Here is an 8,584-nt window from a genome sequence, read left to right as displayed (position 1 = left end):
ACCACGAACATTACAGTGTTTTACTACGATTAAAGTTCCTGACGTCCAGCTGCATGTCTGCAGGAAGGCAAACCTCCTCCTGACGGTGGGGCTTCGCTTTGCCTCACTCCTAATATAAAGTAATGCAGTGATGAAAAAACAAAGGGTCTTTCTCTTCATCGGAGCCACTTTCTTCTTTTTTTCCTTTGCACACTTCGAACTACCCTCCCTGCAGACGTGCTGATGGGTTTCCTGATCGTGCTTCTGTAAGAAACAGAGTGTAGTGTGCATGCAGACGGCTGCAATCAGCTGTTTGGATCAGCTGATTGCAGTACACTCGGTACCAGAGGAGTGGGTCGAGTAACCACCTGTCACATGACTCTCTCCTCCACAGTCCTGGTTTATAAAGTGCTTCACAAACCCCAGCATCACAGCTAACAGCCACTTCCTGCTACAGACAGTAAAATGGACAGTTTATCCTGGTTAAACATGAACTCGTTGTTGTTTATAAAACTTGAAGCTCTTATTTGTTAAACCCAGCTTCACACACAGTTGCATCAGTGTCTGAGAGCAGGGCTCAGCGGAGTAAATGATCCCTTATATCGCTAACATTTCATGTCCCCTTTAACACAGCAGTCTATGAGGACTGACTCCCTGCTGGAGCCTCTAGTGGCCGTTAGTAGAACTGCAGTTATCCTTATGTTCCTGAATTAAAATCATGAGGAGATAAATTTCAGAGCAGAACAGAAAACCAAAGCTCTGCTGCTCCTTCAGTTGTTCGTATCGAACACGTATTGATTAAGCTGCATTCAGTAAGCTTGATCACATCTTAAGATCACTGTAATCAAACATATTGATTCAGACAGTTTGACTCATGTTTGTCTTCAGATGGCAGGTAAGTTCCCACAGTGAGGCAGCATTTTTCACATCCGTGATTAAGCCGTGCTTTAGGCCGCACGTGTGCTGGGATTGAAGCTGCTACAATGGAGCATATGATGGCCGAGACACCGAGAAAGCAAGCAACCATCCTTTCATTACAGTCTCTGATCACTGTCTCACCACTCGGTCCTTTATTACTGTGAAAACTCCAGGAATCTCCCAGGGGGGCGTCGGTCTCTTCTAATGCCTCTGATGATGAGTAAGTCTGGGCAGCCAATGAGGTGCTTCACTCGCCAGATCGTTTAAAGCGTCATTAGCCGAGTGTGTGAGGCCGATGACATCAGAACAACCAGAGTGTGTTAATGCGCCACAGCAGGAGTGTAATATTACCACTGAATACAGTTCAGTCTTCCAGCCTCCGCCTGCTTTCTGCTGCTCTCTGCATCTCTTCAGTTCTTCTTCTGATAAGCATGGTGACTGCTTTTCCTCTTTAGCCGTCTTCACATCGCATCACGCTACAGTAAGGATCATTCTGCCCCCTGTAAACAGTTCACACGTCAACATCCAGGCTGCAATTACAACTATGAAACTCCACTGAGGGCCTCCAAACACGAGTACACATCGACTCACGCCAGCCAGAGTCCATTACAGCCAATTAAACGCTGAAATCGAACAGTTATCGCTGTACGGGACGAGCAGTGAAACAGCAGCACTCTGCCAAGTTACATCATTATGTTCAGTGTTTTAATGAATGAACGTCAGCAGGAGGAGGTGATGCACGCACAGAAGCCACAGCAGCCAGAGGTCAAAGTTCAGCCGGTGGATGTGATGAAGTGCACATTAATACCTGGAAATAGTATTACAGATTGTTATCATTTATTTATTTTTGCTGAGGGAAAAAACATTTTTAAAGTTGTATTTGTTTGACGTCTGGTGTGAAGTTGCAGCCCGGGCTGAACCCGGCGCGATGATCTTCAGCTACGTCCACACGTACCCGGGTATTTTTGAAAACGCAGATTTTTCTATGCGTTTGCACCTTTCGTCCACACGTAAACGGCGTTTTTGGTCACTGAAAACTGAGATTTTTAAAAACTCAGGGTGGATATTTTTGAAAACTCTGTTTTTGCATTTACGTGTGGACGAGAAAAACGGAGAAAGCGCAGCGTCAAAGATGTGCGCCTTTTTTGACGTCACACTGTGCACCACGTTATTGTTTCGGTGAAATGAATTTCTACAACACTGTTACTGTTACTTGTCTCTGCAGTGTTTAAATGCTTACATACACACACAGTTACTGTTCCCAGCTTTGTTTACTTTTTCCCGCCGAGGCTTCTAGACTTCTGATTGGCCAACATTTCTGCACGGTTAGGAATATAGCGCCACCTGCTGCTTTGGCGTGTTCCTAGCAGCGTTTTCCTTCATTTCTGCCTTTACGTGTGGACGGGATTCTTTTTTAAAACGAAAACGGAAAATCTCCGTTTTCAAAAATACCCGTGTACGTGTGGACGTAGCCTTCGTGTGGCCTCACGCTGTGTGAGGGTGAAGCCAGAGAGCAGGACAGGAAGCTGGGATCCATCTACAGCACAGATGCTCTTTTCGTCACCCACATGCTAACAGCAGCTCGTCAGAAACAAAGCAAACACAAACGAAGCTTCATGCTTTTTATTTCCTGTTCGGTTTTCCCACCTGAAGGAAACTCTGTAAACTGCACATTAAGCGAACACACTCTGCTCCTGAAGCCAAAGGCTGAGTCTGTTCATCAGGATGTTTCAGGGGGAGAAACGTTTCATCATCAGGTGACGTCTTCAGTCTCAGCTGACTGCAGGTCTCTGACCTTATAAACAGCACATTTGCATAATGACTGAAACCAGCCACTGAAGGGTCAGTTTATGGTTGTCATGACCACTGATCAACAACCAATGACCAATAACCACAAGTCACAGAGAGTTGGGGAATGGCCGCAATCACAGCATGTAAGATGTTGACAGATGTGCCCTTAGGCCCCTCCTCCATTCACAGATGGTCTTTTCATATAAATGGCCACACGGTCACACGGTTGCTGTCGTCACGCCGTACGTGAGAGGGCCTCTCTGAGCTTGTTTGAAGCTTCACCCGTGTCCCGTCAGGCAGCGTGACCCCTGACCCTTTCATCACACAATTAACACAGGATGTGTTGGAGGACCGAGCATCGTCTTGTTCTTCGTCCCGTTTCCATCCTGGCCCGCTCCTCCTCACCAGTAACATGTGCTGGTCCCTCAGCACGAGCCAGAACCTGCTGTAATGGTTCTGGTGCTCAGCGCTGCATTAATGACGCTCTTTTATCTCCTATCACGTTGAATTTTGCAGGTGAAATGTAATCGTTCTTTTGTGACATTACATCTGCATCACGCCGCCGCTGTTCTGAAGGGCTCCTCTACGATCCAGGACACTATAACAACGTGTGATTTATGTTTACGAGGGCAGAATCAAACAGGGGGACATATTGAAGCCATATTTCATGCTTTTTCCTGGCTTTTAAAGCCAAGAGCGGCGGTATTTCAGCACGCTGCTGACAGCAGGCGGGAGGCAAACACTCGAGTTTAAGATTTATATAATTAACACTCTTCATTCTTCGTGGACACAAGAGCAGATTTTAGCCTGTGATCGTGTAACTTGGATAATTGTTGAGCCTCCTGCACGTCCTCCCCTGCCACAGGTGTGTAGGCCTAAATTGGGCTGGGATTATTTATCTGTTTATCTGTGTCCGTCGGCCGCCTCTCAGATGTGCCGTGTGCAGCCACGTGCATCGCACAAAACAAACCTTCAAGCTCAATTAAACATAACCCGAGGCTTTTCTGTCCACGGCTCAATGAAACGGTGGATATCACGAAGGGTTCTGCTCGCTGCACACGAGGAAACGAGCGAGTTTAAGGAAACTTCGCTGTTGTTCCACACGGAGAGCACAGACGCAGAACTGACTTGTGTTTATCCCACAGACCTTCCTGCACGCCTGTTTTTCATGTGGCTCATTTTCAACGTGCTCTTGGATCAAGGCTGAGATCTACTGCACCTGCTTTCAGTCAGGCGTAGAGGATGTGAGGGCCGCATTCCCTCTGTTAACAGGTGTGTTTGGTGGGTGTCTGCAGAATAAATGAAAGGGGAAGTTTATCTGTTACTGCTGCTTGTCTGATTTCCATCATGTGAGGCTGTGTGGGAGGCAGGATGAAGCTGGACCCAAATGTAGGGCTGGAACGCGAGGGGTAACTGAGACAGGGAGCTTTTACTTCCTGTGGAAAACTTTAGGTTATGCTGTGAACATCACCTAAGCTGAAACCTAAGAACCTGGAAGAAAACGATAAACAGAGAAACTAGAAAGAGGAAACTAAGAAGCCAAGGACCACGGACGTGACACACGACATTGTGGGAAGACGCGACAACGCACAGATGAAAACACAGGGCTTAAATGAGGGGAAAATAAGCCGAATGAGGTGATTTTGTCAGGATTATCTGTGTGAAACTTTATTAGGGGAAACACGTCTGTAGCTTCGCCGTGCATCCGTGTTTGTTTCCTGATGGAGCCAGTGGAGCAAACTCTGCTGCCTTTCCCCTGTGACATCATTCCACAGGGTGGCTGTAGCTCAGGAGGTAGAGCTGGTCACCTACTGATCGGCAGGTTGGTGGTTCGATCCCTGGCTCCTCCAGTCTGCATGTCAAATATCCTTGGGCAAGATATTAACCCCATGTTTGCCTACTGGTGGTGGTCAGAGGGCCCGGTGGCGCCAGTGTCCGGCAGCCTCACCTCTGTCAGTGCGCCCCAGGGTGGCAGTGGCTACAATGTAGCTTCATCACCAGTGTGTGAATGTGTGAATGTAGTGTAAAGCGCTTTGGGGTCCTTAAGGACTAGAAAAGCACTATACAAATGCAGGCCATTTACCATTTATCAATTATCCTTGGGCAAGATGCTAACCCCAAGTTGCTCTCCGATGCATCAGAGTGTGAATGTTGTTAGAAAGCACTAAGCACAGAGAAAGTGCTCGATGAATGTGGCATGTTGTATACAGCACTTTTCTACTCAGAGTCAGTGGCGCAGCAACAACGATCCAGTTTCATTAATGTATGCTAATTGTTTACGTCAGTGCGCTGCCACTTCCTCCTGCTGGTGCTCGTGGTCGGCGACACACTATGACTCTGACAGCTGGTGTCACTGCAAAGTTCCCTCTGATGTTTCACGTGTCTGAACACACAAACTCCCTGAGCTTGGACCACTGTGAGCAACAGCAGACGTGCACTGTGGTCACGCCAGCATCCAAGTTACATGTTTATTAAAGTAATCAAATTACAGCATTTATGTTAGACTACTTTTAATTAACTGCTTACAATGAAAATTTAAACCAAAATCTTCATGACCTGTGTAGCATGTTAACATTATTGGAAGTAAAAAATAACTTGAACTCCAAGTTTGAAAACTCTTTTTTTTGTTATAAAGCTCTGACTGTATTATGAGTCTGTGGTCTGGGAGAGAGTCTGTAACTCTGCAAAATACAGTAAATAATGACCAATGTTGGGTAATTAATTATTTAATTACTTCTTCATAAAAGTAACTGAGTTATGCAAACAATAAAGTTTTGTGCAGCTGTTTATCTAAAAATGCAGCCGTTGATTAGCTGCGTATATACGAATGTGAATCACATCATTGGCTGGACTGTGGGATAAGGCGGCATCGTTCTGATCCCATACAGGAGCAGCCACTGACTCACACTGCAAATCAGAATTGTTCAAGTTTTAATTTTAATTTCAGTTCAGGTTAGATTTTTTTTCTGTGCGCAGAGACCTGCCAGCAGCTCAGAGGGAACATTGGTCACATGTGATTATTGCTGCCTGATGGGCATCTGACACACATGCCTGTGTGTTCAGTGAGCTGCAGTTCAGTTAATGAATTTTTCACTGTGGTGTCGGTTTCCTGGAAACAAATCTGAGACACAGGCTGTGTTCATTAGTCTTTCAGCTCTGATACACACAACGTGCACGACATACGAAGGCAATGATTTTATAAACACATGAAAGTTAAAATAGAAATAAAGCAGAAAAGCTTTGTTCAACAGAAAATGTAGATATGTGAAATTGAGATTTTTGTTTCTTGGTAACCGTTTAGTATCTTACATCTAATGTGTGAGAAGCCACGCCCACTGATGATGTCACAATCAGCTGACTGCACAGCAGTAACACCTGTTGGCTTTGGGCTCCACCCACCACCTGTCAGTCAACATTACCTAAATCCACAGGGGTGAAAGGAGGGCATGTTAGCTAAAACCTCTTTGTACCAAGCTGCACTTTAGCAGCACAGAGGACTGTGCAGACTGACTCACTGCTGGCGCCTCTGCTGGCTGTTAGAGGAACTGCAGTTTATGGCATGTGCTTATTTTTGAGCTGTTGAGTGTGTCGCTTCAACATGATCTGGAAAAAGGTTTAAAGATACAACAACAGCATGACTGCCATCATTGTTTCTGTCTGATAGCATCTTTCACTTCTTTCAAATTCAACAGGAGACGTTTTGACTCATCGCTGCAGGAAACGTCCATTAACACCGACTCTGTTCACGTCAAGTGTTCATTTCATCCTTCACACTGCTTTTCCCACTGTGACATGTCAGCAGTGTGAAAGAGGCCAATTATTCCTCACGTAAGACAAAAACCTTCCAGTCATTGCTCAAGGTATGTAAAACAGCAGGTAACCATGGCGAAAACACTGATGCCTGAGGCTTTGTTAGCAGGTGATGACTGGTGAAACAAGGGCCGCGTCTCTTACTGGGAGATGGTTTCATTGCTTTCAGTGTGAGAGGGCTTCTCAGGGCCCACCTATGTGGTTACGGCGTGATGATGTCACCACCTCTGCGTGTTTTTTTGTTTGCTTGTTTTAGCGCATGTTTAAAAAAAATGTTTTCATTCTACATGATTCACATGTGGATCAGATCTGTCTGATACTCCTCAAATGTCTGCATCCTGATTGGTCCAAACATTTAACGTGTGTAATTATATCAGCTGATTCTGTTTAAAGGTAGTTCTTCCTCCCCACGGTCGCCACATGCTGCTCCCATTACACCTGCTGCACGCACGTGTTCACGCTCGCTCGTGTCACCACCGAGTCGATGCGTCCGCCACCTTCGTGCTCGCCTGTCTCCACCACAGCAGCGGCGGTCGGGAGATGCACGCCCCGCAGAAACGGCAGCTCGCTGATGTGACGTCAGCGTTGTTGTTGCCACGCTGTCGTGTGACTGTGAACGTTGGTTTCCTACAGAGTTCAGCTCCAAGTTGAAGGACGTCGGCTGTTTTTATCATCGCCGCTGCTTCGCGTGTCAGTTCACCTGCTTCCTCTGCATTCAGGTGTCACATGCTTCCTCTGTATCCTCCTCACGCGTAGGCGTCAGCCGCACGTTTCTATTCTGGGATGGAGGAAAAGAGGAGGAGTGTCTCGATCCGCTCAGCTGGCCCGCTGCTGTGTGTTTACTGTATGAATGAATGTGCTTCCCATAGATCTTCGTCAGCGCCCTTCATCTTGTTTCCTCTTCCGTCTTTGCACCGTCCCTCTCTTTCGCCGTCTCCCCTCCTTCACCCTCGCCGCCATTATTCACCTTGTTGCTTCGTTCCTCTTCCTTCGCTTTCTCTCATCTTTCATTTAATCTCTGCCTGGCTCGCCCTTCTTTTCCCTCCACATTGCTCATTCACTCTCGGCTCTCTTTCCTCTCTATAATTCACCTTGTTGCTTCTCTCTCTCTCTCCTCTGTCACTCCCCTGCTCGCTCGCTCATTGATAGTGGAGGCGATGTGACCGGCATGCCGAGCGGCTCATCGTTATTCTGCCGGCGAGCTGCAGGAGTCAGGGTGGAGCGTCGGTTTACCTCCATCTCTCTCTCTCTCTGTGAGCGTCAGGATCGTGTGGCGAGAGGACGACGGCGATGATGAGGATGATGAAAATCAGAGCAGACCACCGCTGAGACCCTCAGAGTCTGTGAATAGGAAACGAGTGTGTCTGCAGCTCTGCGACCTGAATTCGATCGATCCACGTCCTCCTTCCTGTCTTTAACTGTCTTTACGGGACTTTCGAACATGTAAATAAATCTTTTTGCTGTTGCTTCTGTTTGTCGCTTGTTAATCGATCAGCTCATTAAACTGAGTTGCTGTGTGTGCTCTCTCGCGTTGGACCAGGTCTCCCGCTCAGCTCTTTGCACCACCTCAGAGCTCCGCCTTCCACCTTTGTTACGTTCGCTCTCACACACGTGCGACACACTTTTTTGTACGAACAGTTTATGGGCGGCCACGTGTGCTTCTGTCTCTCTCCACGGGTTTACGCTTGGCCTGTGATGATGAGGAACAGTCTCAGAAACTGAGCCTCCGAGTTCTTTGACATTTCGATCGAAGCGCAAACTTTAACGGGTAAATAGTTCCGTCACTTAGACGCTGAGACGACAGCAAAGCGTGTTTTTAACCTCCCAAACTGATCAGCAGTCAGAGAGTCTCGACGTGTCTCTGTGACCGAAGACGCTCAGAGGACATTTGTTCCCGCGTGCCGTTAACGATGGCTCGGTGGGACGGAAGCAAGAGGAAGCAAACAAAGTCATAGATCTGCCTGAACCGCCAGCGCGGGCAGAAAGATGGAGGATGTAATTCAAGCAGTTTGTAACTTGGACTAAAGTTCAAGGTCTTTTCCACAACGCTTACTTTTCCTTCACGTAGACGTACAAACCTGCAAGA

This window comes from Neolamprologus brichardi, chromosome 22 (genome assembly GCF_056152115.1).
Source record: "Neolamprologus brichardi isolate AB-2024 chromosome 22, ASM5615211v1, whole genome shotgun sequence".
NCBI lineage: Eukaryota > Metazoa > Chordata > Actinopteri > Cichliformes > Cichlidae > Neolamprologus > Neolamprologus brichardi.
The sequence above is the reverse complement of the archived record's forward strand: the minus strand, read 5'-3'. Positions refer to the sequence as shown.